This window comes from Malaclemys terrapin, chromosome 10 (genome assembly GCF_027887155.1).
Source record: "Malaclemys terrapin pileata isolate rMalTer1 chromosome 10, rMalTer1.hap1, whole genome shotgun sequence".
Classification (NCBI taxonomy): Eukaryota; Metazoa; Chordata; order Testudines; family Emydidae; genus Malaclemys; species Malaclemys terrapin.
This window is the reverse complement of record NC_071514.1, coordinates 6,468,576-6,484,137: the sequence shown is the minus strand read 5'-3', so window position 1 is coordinate 6,484,137 and position 15,562 is coordinate 6,468,576. Positions and strand designations below refer to the sequence as shown.

Sequence of the window (15,562 nt, the reverse complement as noted above, 5' to 3'; positions counted from 1 at the left end):
AAGGTCACACAGGGGGTGCGGCAGAGCCAGGAGCTGAAACCTGCCCGCTGAGCGCCAATCCAGTGCATTACCACAAGGCCGTTCTGCCTCTCAGCAAGGAGCTGATTTGCTGCGAGGCCTGCTTTAGCAAGAGTGAGGCAACAGAGGAGCGCCTGTATCTAAATGCCTTGTTACAGTGAAGAGTGATGTGCTGCCCTCCTAAAACACACCCAACCCCGGCTCCCTTAGTCACGTTTTGCTCCTTAGAGTAAGGGGCTTGAGACCTGCTTCTGCTCTTGTTTCTACCCTCTTTCACCCATGGTTAGTGTCCATTCAGACCTGCCCTGGTGCCCGATCCTTCTCCCACTAAAGTGTATGGCAAAACTCCCACGGAGTTCAGTGGCGCAAGATCAGTGCCCCGGATCACAGCTATTTTCTGCTCACTGTCCTGCATCGCACAAGGAACTGCAGGATCAACAACACAGAAATGAGCACCGGTCTATAAATTTGGCCAGGCTATTAAATAATGCACCACTAAAATGTCTTAGTCACACAATGGACTTTTGAACACAACACACCGGCATCCTTAATAGGCTGTGGAAGGCTTTTATTCTCTTCAATCAGAAGAGTTAGAATTTGTTTTAAACGCATCTCCATTAAACTGCCTATGACATTAAACCTATCCTGCCTTACCAATGCTTTGTGCCATCCTAGAACACAAATGACAGTAGCACCATAATGCACAGCTAAGGTCTAAGCTAGAAAACAGGGAACTCTGTTGCTATGCCAAGCATAAAATTGTACTCGGCGGGTTCAACTTTTATCTGCCAAGAGTGATCCTTTAACATTAATGTGAAATTATTTGTTAGGCTGATTTATTACTCTCCTCAAAAACAAGAATTCTATTGGTTTGTAGTTAACAACTTTTTACAAAAATAAGACAATTTTTGTGTTTCTGGTCCTGGAACCAGTTTAAAGTGTGGTATGGTTTTTAGTTTACTACATTTTTTAGACCACATTCATGCTAAAAATGAAAGGTCCAAAGGGCAAAATGTGTGTATTGCATAAATGGGCCTTTTTAAATATTGGGTTTCACCTGTTTTTGTGTGCAAATATCATTATTTTTTGAACAGACAATCTGACGCACATGCAGGAGAGCTCACTCACCCTTGGAGCGCCCCCTTGTGTCAGTGTGGGATGTTGCCGCTATCTTCCGCTCCAGCTCCTACTGCAGGCCGCCTGCCTCTGGCCAAATCACCTAATTTCAGACCCCTCCCTCCTGGGCAGGGCCGTCCCTAGGGCGGGTGCAGGGTCCGCGGCAGAAGTGACGGATTCGTCTCTTCTGGGACCGACCACACCGGCCAATCGCACCGGCCCGCGGGGCCCAGAGCAGTCGCCCCAATTCGCCCTACCCAAGGGACGGCTCTGCTCCTGGGACATCACAGACAAACCTGAACAAAACTGAACAATTCTTCTGCCTTCTTGGGCTACTGAAGTCTTCTCTTCTCTGCTTACAAACCCTGTCTCAGGGTTCCCGCCTACAGGTGCCTACTCTGCTCCATGTGAGTTTCCCTCCAATGGAGAGTCCTGCCTTCTCCACAGTCTCTCCCTAGATCTTGCCCCTTTTCTACATGGCCCACCACTGGGACCAATTCTGTTCTGGCGGCCTTCTTTAGTCTGCCGACCCCAAGCCTTTCCGGGAGGAGAGGCGGGAACTCCCTAACTCCTCTTTCCTAGGCTTCCCTCCACAACTGAGCTCCCTCAGGGTGTGTCTACACTGCACTTAAAAACCCACAGCTGGCCCATGCCAGCTGACTCGGACTTAGGCGAAGGGGCTGTTTAATTACGGTGTAAACATTCAGGCGACAGCCTGGGTTCCAGGAATCTGTGAGGTGGCAGGTCCACTTTCAAAGCACCCAGCCCACCCGGACTCTGCTCCTACAAACCCAGGCTGCAGATCGGGCGTCCTGGCCCTGGCACCTGTGCATTTGCCCTCTGACGTACAATCTACTTTTCCCTGGCAACATGGAGGATGATGGCACAGCCCGGCTACGGAAGCACTGAGCCCGAGGCCACAATGTTTCTAACAGGACCCACGCAATGCAATGGGATCCAAGCACACTTTAAGGCCCTCCCCTTTGGGTGTTGATTTCTGCTGTCTGTGTGGTGAAACAAGAAATCACAAGACAAAGCAAACGCAGTGGGACTTCGCTGGAGAAAGAGCCACGTAAGAACTGTTCCTCTGTGGGGTAGTACCGCATTTTGCTAAGAGTCCCACTGAATTCAGTACGTACAGTACTCCTCAGGGGATGTCAGAGTTTCAAAATCTGGCCCTGAGGTAGGATCCAGGCCCGAAGCCTGCACAGCACCAGTCACCATTTTACCACAATGCCATTTTTCAGGGCCAGGGGTCAGGAACTGGTTAAGTCCTCCAGGAATATACTCCAGTGGAAAAATGAATGGTGGTACACTGCAACACTATGGGCATTGAAGGAGCAAGGTGGCTGGCATAGAGTGGTGAAAGACATGAATGTATTCAGCATTATTTAAACCACTCTGTCAGGTTTAGGTGGAAGTTTTCATTCAGCCTTGCAAATCTGTCATGAAAATTGACCAGCCCAGCCATAAAACCTACTTTCCCTCCCTTCCCAGGATGATGGTTAGAACGAAAAACTTCGTATTTTACTCTCCAGTCGCCAAAGTTACACACTGCAGGTGAGCAAGTGCCGTTCTGCAAGGCTGCCTTAATGTAAAATGGCAACGCACGCTGCACTTTTATTAATGGCACATTCAAACCAAGCACACGACCCTCCACTGACATTTTACACTCAGCTGGAGCTAAGCCCCCTCTGATCATACTTTTAACCCTGTCTCGAAAGGTGACTGCGGTACAATGACATGCCTCTATCCCACCCTTCTCCCCAAAGGTCAGTCTCATCAGTACAGAAGGCTCTGAGCTTGGAGAGATTCCCTGCCGGAGACATTATGCCCTGGTCAGAAAATGTAGTCTATGCATGGAATTTCAGCCTTCTCAAAATGCCTCTCTGATCTTTCGTGCTGCATTTTGCCACCAAATTCTGGCTCAGTTTATTTTCTCCCTTTGTTCCTTTTATAATCATTAGTATTTATTTTTGGATGGTGGCATCCAGAGGCCTCAGCTGAGACTGGGGCCCCATTGGGACACTGTGGAAACACAACCCCAGCTAGAACAGCTTACACTCAAAATAGACAAGACTAGCAAAGAGTGGGAGGGGAAACTGAGGCCTAGAGAGATGAAGTGACTTGCCAGAGGTCACCCAGTAGGCTAGTAGCAGAGCTCGGAATGGAACCCAGATCTCCTGAGCCCTAGCCCGATGCCCTCTCCATGCTACCTGGCTAAGTTTTGTAGGATCTGCTCCTGGTTCTCTTGCACACACCTATCTCCCAGCAACTAGAAACGATAGGCAGAGACTTTGACCTTTAGTTTTCTGCTTCTAGGTCAGGTAACATCTGATGACTGTCCTGTGGCCTGTGTAATGAGTCGGTAGTCTCAGTAGAGGTCCCCCAAAACCCAACTGCAATAACTGAAGTGGTAATAGGCAATCTGTTCCGACACCAAGAAGTAAACGGAGCAAAGAGTGAAACTACCCTCTCATGCTGGAAGTGCTCATTCCAGGATGGGTTAGAAGTAAACTGGCGGGCAAGGAGAGAAACTTGCACAGCCATTCCACAGCCTGCTCTGCAGTGAGGACTTCGCTCTCTGGAGCGGCCAGTCTGGGATCTTTCCTCAACACTTAAAATGTTTTATGACTCTTTTGGGGGGGGGGGGAAAGGTGACTCCAATTCTGCATTAATATCAGTGGACCTGCAATTTAACTACAACTACTATTCCTTTAAGCAACTGGAATGTAGGAGAAACAAGCCTACAAGCAAGTTTGTTTCAACTCCTATTGTAAGCTTGGGTGACCCTCCTAACTACACCCGTAACACAGATTACACATCATGCATATAATGTGGCACTTCGACACCCATTTTTAGCTTCTGCCAGCAGAAACGTGATACACTACAGCACCATTCCTTCCAGACACAGCAAATATGTTCACCCAACAGCTACAATTACTGTAATTTTATAGATCCTCCCTCGCAAAACTGTTTAAAGTAAATTAACAGCTTTCACAAATGTCGTGATTAACAGGTAGAGAGAGATAACTTTCTGCAGCAAAAACAACACACACCATAGTTTCACTTTGAGGGTATTTAGGGCTCTGAGAAACCTGCAAATCTAATTAATTGACTAAACATCTATTTACATAGTAAATAGACTTGAACTAGAAGTCATCACAGATCAGCCAGGACTCATTTGTAACAGTAACCCCTAAAATCAGTGTATTGACTCTGCCATGTGGCCAGGGTATATAACCTTTTGTATCCCTGATGCACGGCATGTGACTGACACGAGTAAATAAAGATCAGCCTTTTACTCCAGCCCTCTTGCATGTTATATGCAGTGTTGCTGTAGCCACATCAGTCCCAGGATATTAGAGACAAGGTGGCTGAGGTAATATCTTTTATTGGACCAACTTCTGTTGGAGAGAGAAACAAGTTTTCGGGCCCAGACCTGAACAAGAACTCGATGTGGCACGAAAGCTTCTCTCTCTCACCAACAGATGTTGGTCCAATAAAATACAGTGCCTCACCCACCTTGTCTCTCTTGCATGTCACGCATTGACTATGTTGTGTCCGAACCTTTGACAAAAATGAGATCACCTGACTCCATTCGTTTGGAAATAAAGCTGCCAGAGAAGTCCTGCCAAATTTCCCAGGGAGCATTGCAGAGAACTCAGAGAGGGTGAAATATCTCACACTGCTGCATGAGGCAGGGTTCAGTATCCGCGGTCTCCAGTGGCCACTGCTACATCATCTACGCTACAAAGACTGAATTCAAAGCCCAGTCCTACAGCGAACATAGTTCCCTAGATGCCATCAGCCGGCTAGGGAGACTTCTGAACCCAGCTGGCAAAAGAAGAAATCCAAGCAATTATCCACCACCTTTCCCATTTAGAAAAGGACAGATTACATGCCACATACACACTTGGATTCCTGGATCTAGGTGGTCCCATCTGAGAACAAGCCTGAATTCAACGGCACAATTCTATCAGGCCGCCGGTCTGGAATGCAAACTGGCCGAACGTTGGACAGAAGCGTGAGCTCTCCTTCCTTCCAGACGGGGGGGTGCAAAAAGAACCAGGCAGCTGAGAATTCTGCATGGAGGAAGAACATCCTTCCCCTGCCGTTGTCTTTCATCCTCTGAAAGGCAGCAAGATTTCGGAAGAACGTAAAGGTTCTGTAGCAGGACGCTTGCATTCTGCTGACTCCAGTAGCTGAACTTGGGGATAAAATGGCTTTCGATGATGTGAGTCTGTCCAAAGGCAGCAGAGACTTAAATGCCGCCAGCCTTTGTAGGGTTAATGAAATCCACGTGCCGCATAAAATGGAGCATTGGTTCAGGTGCAATTTTTGGTCCTACGTCAGCCCCACAAGGCTGTAACCATAGGAGAGGGTCACAGCTGCATCAAAACAAAGGTGTCATAATTACATTGTCAGCTTCAGAAACCTTTCTAGCCCTGAAGCCTGTCTGTGGAACAGCCGGGTTCTTTTGCATCCAGGCCATCGCAATGGCTGGTCTTCTGAGAAAGCTGCTCAGAACCTCCTAGTCACTCCTTCCCAAAACAGAAGTGTGGGAAGGTGCCCGATGAAATTAAAAGGCATTTGAACCAAATAACGAGACGAGGCAATGTATAAAGAAACCACACAACTCTCTGTCCCAGGATACTGTCCAGTTTCAAAAACGTTCCGACGTTTCTAACAAGAATATCAGCCGTTGCCATTACACTAGTGAAGATACAAATCCTACAGGCTTTCAATACCGGGGCTTCAGGGTATATAATGAGCTCACCAGCTTGGGAGCCAGGAGGGAATTTCCCCTGTGCTATAGCACATTGTGCGGGTTTCCACCTTTCTTTAAAGCATCCAGTCTCAGCCAGACAGACAGGATGCTGGGCTACGTGGACCCAGGCTCTCTTCTGATGGAGAAATTCTTATGGCTTTACATAGGACAGGTAGCCCATACATCTTGGCAAACCAGATCCCACAAAGGAGATCAGCTTTTGTCAGACTTGTCCTCTTCTCTTCTAACAATAGCTGTCGCAACCCCATAAATGAAGGGGGGAAATGCTAGGTCCTTCCTGCTGACACTGGATTCCTTGTCACCTGGCCAGGCCTGAACATAGCTTCCAAACTTAATCTCTTTCACACGTTCCTGGTGAGACAGACTGTCTCCTCTGATCAGTCCCTTTGAGACTCTCGACTCATTTCCGTCTGATACTTCCCCTTCTCCAGTGTGGGAGCCAAAGCCCTTAAATGTCACAGTGGTCCCAAATTTCTGGGACTATTTGGAGAAAGGAGCGGACTCCTGAAAGCCTGCACCACAGCCACTGTCTCAGGTTTCCAGCAGAATCCCTGTGAGTGGCTTACTGACTCCGCAGGAGACATGTGACCTGACCGGCCCACTTAGCTAGTCCGCACTGTGGGGAGTGAAATATGCCATGCAATAGATTTCTAGGCAGCAAAGATGATCTGCTTAGAGCACAGGACTGGGAGGCAGGAGGAGATGTGGTCTATCCCAGGCTCTGCTACAGGCTTGATGTGTTACTTTCAGCAAGTCATTTAAGACTCATCCAACTCCCAATGAAGCCATAGTCTTTACACTGATTTCAGTGGGCGTTTGACCAACCCTCCTAGCTTTAGTGCTTTGCTTTGCTGCTGAAGATATTTACCTACCTCACACGGCATCATGAAGCTAAGTTCATGATAAGCACCTGGAGATCTCTAGATGCTTTCTGAGGGCCAAGTACTGTCATTATTATTATTATTTGCACCATCCTATTGATCAAAAAAGAATCCCCGAGCCACGTTCAGGATCTGCAACACAGACTCATCTAATGACAGAAACCCACCACCTTCCAGGAGAAAAAGGTTGCTGGCTGATGTCTTCTCTCCCTCGTCTTCCAGACAAGTCTTGTTCTATCGCCTAACATTAATCAGCCATGGCCGACGCAATCAGTATGAAGAATAACTCCATCTGCATGTAAACAACTTCTGATAGACCACGGCGCTCTATTCCTCTTGCACAGAAACAGATCCCTTGGAATATTCCACTCACACGAAACGAATGCTAATGTCGCAAACGCTTCTCTCCGGCCTGCAAAACAAAATGAGCTAGGGGATGCATTTCATTAATCAACTTCCTCGTCACCTTCGATTCAGAAATAAATAGGTTATGTCAGGTGCAAATGCTCGCGGAAGAAGCAGCACTTTCCCCGGGCAGATGGTAATAAAATGAGACATATGAATGCACACATGAAGAGTGACAAGTCTTAGACAGTTCATCTGAATTTGGATGCCATGTGACAGAGCACGGCGAAGGATGGGGGGGAGGGGTCTTTCCCCATATTCTTATAAATATCCATTTTTAAAGATCTAGAAACAAAAAATTGGGGATTTTTTTTAGGATATTCCGGTTTCTGAGCCGGTAGTTTTCCATTGGTCTCCCCTACAGGGCACCAGTCAAAAAAAACAGATCAGTTAAACTGTAAGGCACATTGCTGTACCATATGGTGCAAATTTTTAGCAGTGAGGGTAATTAATCTTGGAGATAATTTACTAAGGGATGTAGTTGACGCTCTATTGTTTGGAGTCCTTAGCTCAAGAGAGGCCATCTCGTCTACGAGATGCACTGTAGTTCAACCACAAGTTCCTGGGGTCGATGCGGGAGGTGCAAGGCTGATGTTATACAGGGGCTGGGGGGGTGTCAGACTAGATTATCACAATGATCCCTTGTGGCCTTACATGCTGTGACCTATGTTCTGCACAGCTGGTTTGCTTTTAGAAGCTTTGAGTAAAATGAAGTGCTGTGTAAGGTGAGGAATTTACTGTCCGATCGGAGAGCGGCGTAAGGCAGACAGGCAATCCTGCACTGCCAGGGAGAAGGGCTGAATTGACCCAAGGTGGTTTTCCCTTCTCTAACCGTCATTTACCCTGTGTCTGTCTGCACTATACCGGTCTGTCTCCTGTCCAATCCCCGGCATTTCACAAACCCAAAACGTCACCCAGTTTATTAAATACTGCCAGTAGCTATTCATCTGGCTCTGCAAATGTGTGCGGAAGGAAGAGAAAAGGGGAGAGAAACCGGCCTTTGGGACCCTGTATGCTTAATATTTCCTAAGCAAACCAACTGGTTCACATAGACCCTACCTAAACTGATAACCAAACAACTACGGCTCCAATCCTGCAAAGATTTTATGCACTGGGAGTAGCATTTGACTTGTGTGGGACTACTCACACAGCACACGTTAAACATGTGTTGGACAGGCTCAGGGTCTATTTACCCTTCTACCAGAGTAAGTGTGTTCCAATGGGTCAAGCACAGGTCTGGAGGCCGGGACCCTGGGCTTCCATTCCTGGTCCTACTGAAGATGCTGGGTAAATGCAAACCAATCTGTGCCTCAGTTTCCCCAGTGGCAAACGGCTAATGTGACTTACCTGCCTCACATTCATTAACCGTCATTAGGATCACAGGACGAGAGGTATTATAGCACAGAAAAATATTACTGCATTCACATTATTTTCTAACCTAGCTTAGTTTTTAAGTCAAGGACTGGTTATTTATTGGCTCTCACATTCTTAAAACAGCTCTGAAAGCAATTTCCAAATGCGAGGGACTTTAATCTAGGATATTACGTTGTTTTATTATATTAATGCCTCAGATCTCGAGAGATCTTTTTCTGTGCCTGAAACCAATACCAGTCTGAACTGGAAAGCCCTTCCTTTCATCTCTGCTTCCTTTTATAAATGGATAGTCACCTTGCGAGACAGCACAGACAGCGTAGAATCTTTGCAACTTAAACAGACAGCTGCTACCGCTCTTTACTGCTCTTCACTGTCTAGAACTTTTCCCCTTGAGTTCAGAAGGGGGCCGTACAATATACAGTGACTGCTCCTCCTCCTTACCGTCTCGTCAAAAGACACTGGGACAAATTCTGCCCCCAGTAATACCCATGCAAGCTTCTTGACATCCAGAGGCCTAATCTCACTAGGTGCTCAGAAAGTCGCCGGCGTGGACCCCTACGGCAGAATGCAACCTGTTATTTCCTGCTCTTTTTTTCCAACCTCTCTAGGTCCTGCCCATGCTCCTTCTCTGGGTATGTCTTCGCTGCACAGTTCACCTGGGTCGGGGCACCTCTCATTGGACAGCAGCTGAGTTCTTAGACATCAACGCCTCTCCTCGAGGGGACTGGAGAATGACGCCTCCAAACTAGCAACACAGTGTCAGAGTGGGGTTGCAACCCCCGCTGCTCAAAGACACCCTTTAAAAACAAGACCAATACATCTGTTACAGTTCAATCCAGTCCGAGGGATTACTCAGACTGTAAAAATAAAGGAAGCTCTGGAAATGAACATTATTAAAATATTCTGGATGTGTGCCCACCCTCTGCAACTCTAGTCTGTCCTGCATTGGAAGCCAACTGACCTTAGGGGGCCACATATCTCAGGGGTTGGCAACAGCTGGAGGCTTGAGCGTTTATTGTATTCACTCAACACGGGACAGCTTTTTTTTCTTTAACTTTTTACAGAAAGGTCAGTAAAAAGAACCAGGCAGAATGGGACGAATCTCGAGCCGGGTTCTCCACACGCACCCACATGCAGAAATAAGCAAAAACTGTCATTTTTGGACAAAACCTCGAACTCTTCTGCAGAAAGCAGACACTTCTCATGGCGAGCTGAAAACCAGTTTCAAAGGGAAATGTTCAGTCAGCAGCCCTACAGAAAGCTGCTTTGCTGAATCCTGGCTCTGGGACCAAGGCGGCTTAGAAGGGGATTGGGTCGGAAGGCCTGAGGGGCCAATCGCTGCGAGGCCCGGGTTGTGCATCTCCTTGGGAAAGGTCACACTGAGCACTGGAAACCTGACACATTGGGGCTTGCTGTTGTTTTTCTCTTGGGCCTGGTCTACGCTGGGGGGGGGGGGGGGGGCGATGTAATATACGCAACTTCAGCTACGGGAATAGCGTAGCTGAAGTCGACATATCTTATTTCGACTTACCTCCCATCCTCACAGCGTGGGATCGACGGCCGCGGCTCCCCCGTCAACTCCGCTACCACCACTTGCCCTGGTGGAGTTCTGGAGTCGACGGGAGCACGTTCGGGGATCGATATATCGCGTCTAGACGAGACACAATATATCGATCCCCAATAGACAGATCGCTACCCGCCGATCCGGCGGGTAGTCTGGATGTACCCATAGTCTGAGCACGCGGATTCTCTGTACTTCAGCTCCAGCCTTTGAGGACAGCTCTTTCCCCATCCCCCACCCTTTTCTTTAGGTCGAGAAACCTGTCTGCCCATTTCTGTGTATTTTCGCCTCCACCTGGCAGGCGTTGGCAATGAGTCAGAAGCAAACCTAGGCTCTCCTCACTCTTCAAGAGGGGCAGAGCAGGGGTCAGGTTTGCATGCTGGGTCACAGATCTCCCTTGTGTAGTGAATGGTTTTCCCCTCCACCCCTTTATACTTTCCATGCTTTGCACCAAATTACCTGGAATCGAGGTGAGGGGCAAATATCACCAGTGTATCCTGGGAGAGATGTAGCGAGGTTGATTAGTTTATAACCCTATGAGGCCTGAAGCCTAAGGACCTATCTTAAGGTCTAAATAGCCTCTAACGTGACAAGACAAGGGTGCGTTCTGTGGGTTCTATAGTCTAACATAGGCACCTCAGTTGGATGTCCAGCTTCCACATTTGGGCAATCACATTGGCACGTGGGCACCCAAAGGTGCGGACTCGAGCGTGAGGCCTCTACTGCCAATTCAATCTACGAGAAGGCGAGTAGACAGCAGGACGCAGAATCTGGCGCGGTGACCCGCGTTTTTGAGGATAATGGCAAACAAAAGATTTGATCCAGCCAAGTCTTACTCTGCAAAGCGGAGGGTCTGTTTACATCTCTTCCTAGCATGGTGCGCACACCACAGGGAGCTTGAGAAGTCAGATTGCTCCCTCGGTGTTGGGCTGGATTCGTGGACCTTGCCCGGTCGAGCAGTCTTGAGGATAAAAGCACCGCCTGGTTTTCTTTGGCACCTGCAGTCAGAGTCACTGAACTGGAGGAACGAAGAGCTTGGGACCAAAATCCATTATGCCTTTCTCAGCTACTTCCCAGGGCACCTTAAAACACTACACCCGGCGCCTGAGGACATCAGCGTGTCGGCAATAAAGCTCCCACTTTACTGCCAGCTTGGACTCTCCTCAGATCTCTTTCCCTGCCAAAGATTAAGCCCCTGCCCTGCTGCTACCTAATGTAGCCAAGGCGGAGCTGAGCTTTCACAAGCGGAAGGCATCACTAAAGAGGAGATACCTGACACCCAGCCCAAGAAGAGCTCGCAGCCTACCTGGAGAGAGATCACTGGCTCCCAAACGGGGCCTCAGCCTCCAAACGAAACAACCGTGTGCTTTTACCAGTCCCATCAGGTCCTGGTCCATTCAGTGTTGTTTTCCAACCTCGAAATGGCCAGCAAAATTCACAACCCTGGGCTTAGCTGGCCAATGCTCAAACCACTGAGCTATAGCTCCAGTAGCAGGAGCTCTTAGCTCCCACTGCACTCCATACTGGCCTGACCCTACCCTCCTTAGTAATGCAAGTGGCCCCACTGAAGCTACATGCATTAGTAATAGAATAGGATGGGACCCATCATGCTTCTATGATTCTATGCTGCAGTAGCTACCACTGGATCAAGATGGAATGACCAGCTGCAGCCTAATCCCAGTTTCAAATTTGGCAGAAGTGTACACGCAGTGGACTCCAAGCATTTCAATGGCTAGTCTGAAAGGCCCTTTCCAAAGACACGCCCCCATCTGGAGTTTAAAACAAGCCATGGCCCGGGGACTGCCTTTAAAAAAAATCCATGCTCCCTCACGGCTCGCTCACCAGTGCTGGAATTGTCAGCACCAGTTCATCTGGCCCTCCCAGAATCTCAGCGTACAAACCCAAACGCACGCTCGAGAAATTATTGTGTGTTTGGGGTCAGAAACCTGTGCACGGCAGCCAGTTACGTGCCAGGCAGTGCTGTGTAGAAATGCACAACGTGGGTCAAATTTAAGTTGCTTTTTAAAGGTAGTTTATTCTATTTCCACAGCGCATCTGGGAGTCTGCGGCGGGCTATCATTATAAATTCCTCAGAAAACACGTTTCAGAGTAACAGCCGTGTTAGTCTGTATCCGCAAAAAGAAGAACAGGAGTACTTGTGGCACCTTAGAGACTAACAAATTTGTTAGTCTCTAAGGTGCCACAAGTACTCCTGTTCAGAAAACACGAAGAGTCAGTCTTCCCAGAAGCCCTTATAGTTATTTATGCCGGCACATACCATACAAGTCACTTGGCCAGCCTGACCAGTTCTGCCCAGACTGGCACCACTAACTGCAACATCCAAGATGAGGTTAAGAAACAAATACACAGGGCAGGCAGAAACAAGAGAAAAAGAGTGTGTAGCTACTTTGGAACTTTACAAGTAATATCTTCCTGTAAATCCTTACTGCTTTATTGAGGGTTATCCATTACCAAGAACACTAATACATTTACAGTAACTTATTACCAGTTATTGAGCAATGCCAACTTCAGAGCAACCCAGATGTAACTAGTGTAAAAGTAACTGTTTGTAATTACAGTTACTGGATCTCCCAACACAGCTATAATTAAAGGACACCACAGATTTAGTTTAGGCCCAATATTTAGATTTTGTTAAATTATTTTAAGAAATCTAATATTAATAGAAATGTTTTCATAGCTTTAAAAAACAATGAAAACAGTTTTTGGTTGGCTTTTTGTCTGGGGGAAGGGAGAGATATTTAAACACGGCTGTAAAATGTTGAGTCCTAAAGCACTATATCAGTACTGTGTGAGTCCATCCGTCTGTCCGATTAGCCATTCTGCACTCAACTCCATGATATCTGAGCACTTTGGGACGCCATTGTATTTTCCTTTGTTACATTTTCTGTTTAGTTCAATGAAACATTACTAATGATCATCGGTGTTCCTAAGAACTCGTTTTACAAAACGTAGGAGGTAACTCACCTGCCAGGGTCCCCGGTACTGTCAGGTCTCACTAATTCATCTAACATACCAGTTAGAACAACCCCGCCTCTTCTCTTTTTTGCCTGCTTTTTGCACAGATTGACTCAAGGAGGAGATATGCCAATGAAGGCCTCCCTTTTTAAAGGGAAACACACACCTCCCATACTAGCCTATTCATGACAAGTTCGAGTACAACCCTCAATGTTCAACACTTCTAATATTTGGTTTCCTTTTTGCAGTTTATGAGTAATGCTGTTAGTGTACTGGGCCCTGTCCTGCCAGGTGCCAATCACTGTGAACTACCTCCCTGTAAGAACCCATTGCTTTCAGTAAATCCATCCATTCCATCATATATAGGGTCCTTTAAGTTTTATACATGTAACCAATGCTTACTCTGTGTGGCACTCTGTCTCCCTCTACTGGTGGCTGGGGCACAGATAGAGGTTGACCTGCTACAGCTGTGATTAAAAGAGCAGAGGCCTTTTAGCGCTGACAGTAGAAAACGCAATATTTAAGGCTCAGAAGTCCTTGGTTTGGATCCCCACTTAGGTTGTCAACCCACACAGATGTGTCATGTTACATATAAATCAATTAAACTGTTAACGTTTTCTTATAACATGTTTTCTGTCGTTCGTGGTGTAGATTTTTTTTTTAAAGTTACCTATGTGTTTGTATAACACGTAGCGCAATGGGACCTCTGTTGTAACTGTGGTCTTTAGGAACAACCATAATACAAATAATAATAATTAGCAGGCAAAAGCTCACATTAAAGGGATACCGTTAATCTGAAATCAAGTAACTTTAAGAGCAGATTGTGTTTCTAACCCTGGCTCCCCTTGCCAAGTTTTGTGGTTGCACAACTTCTATTTCTTGTGTTTTCCAACCCTTACTGCCATGTGTGGGGGACATGGATCAGCATTCATGTCGCACTTCATCTCAGTATCCGGCCTGGGCCAGGGAAGCTAATGATCCAACCAGCAGACCAAATTTGGTGATGAATCCCAGTCATGTGCCACCTGAGGCATGTTGCGCAATTACTAAGAAGGGGGGAGGGATAGCTCAGTGGTTTGAGCATTGGCCTGCTAAACCCAGGGTTGTGAGTTCAATCCTTGATGGGGCCACTTAGGGAATCTGGGGCAAAAATCAGTACTTGGTCCTGCTAGTGAAGGCAGGGGGCTGGACTCAATGACCTTTCAGGGTCCCTTCCAGTTCTATGAGATAGGTATATCTCCATATATTATTATAAAATGACTGTCATGTGTGAAAATCAAAAAAAATAAAATAAAAGGGGAGAGCATCTATTCAGGAGAAAGAGCAACACTGAGAAAACAAACTCAAATATTGATCTCTAAGTTCACAGTACTAGTAAACAACAGCAGGTAAACCATTTTGAGCAAAGTGTGATTTTCAAATTGACAATGTCTTTAAAATTATTTGCTCTTTAAACTAGCTCTGTAATTTACAACAAACTGCCCGGGTAGGACAGATGCATTGATTTTTATTGTACATTTTGCAAAAGTGCCACTTAGTTTCTCTCCATTATTTACCAAAGCATGTCTCATTCACGGTGTTAAAGAGGTAACTGTTAGATAAGGAACCACAGAACAAACAAACAAAAAAACGAAAACCAACCAACCACACACCACATTATCGGTCATGCCTTTCTATGGATTAACGCTTGCATACAATCAAACTACTCTTGGTGCAAGAGTCTTCTGCTCTGCAGCACTTGTCATCTGAAGCCACTTTTGATTGAAACTGGCCTGCAAGAAGCTCCCCATTCCCTGCCTTTAAAGGCATTTCCGAATATGCATGCTCTGGCTCTCTGTGGGCTGGACGGGGTTATGTTCGGGCACTGGCCCAAGCCCGAGCACACTTGCAGATCCCTGAACCCAGAGAGGGTCATCCTACAGGTTTGAGCAGAACAGAAGCAGCTGAGACCCTTTCTGGGCACGAAAGGGGAGGTTGGCACGGCAAGTTCCTCAGGTGGCACCCCAGTGCACAATCTGGCTCCTTGCAGTTACAACGGTACTTCCGAATCTTCAGCTCGCTGAAATTTTTTCGTTGCCACCTGTGCCAGGATCTCACAGAATTGTTCTTCCCGCCCTGTCTTGAGTCTCTCAATCCCATTGTGGTTTCTCTTTCCATTTTTGAGACCCCCATAGCCATTAATTATCATTTGCTGTTCTGGATGCCGAACTCACCCATGTCTTCCTCTCAGCCCATACAGAGACAGTGTGCAATGTGCCCCCTCTGGGGCCTATCCAGAGGATACGACTGTTACATCTATCAACTAGCTCAAGCTGTAGAAACACAGACTTTGAGTCTGGGGATCCCCGGTTCAATCCCTAGCAATTACCAAGAAGGCAGCCACCACAGATGCACACTGCTTATATCAAGCGCCCTGCAGTTCTCGATCCCTGCATTATA

At 47.0% G+C, this 15,562-nt stretch overlaps 1 protein-coding gene across 2 annotated transcripts in view; it reads right to left on the bottom strand.

Moving 5' to 3' along the window:
- The window catches only part of IGDCC4 (immunoglobulin superfamily DCC subclass member 4), a 166,294-nt gene that overhangs the window by 98,077 nt on the left and 52,655 nt on the right, over positions 1-15,562 (bottom strand). The window lies entirely within an intron of this gene.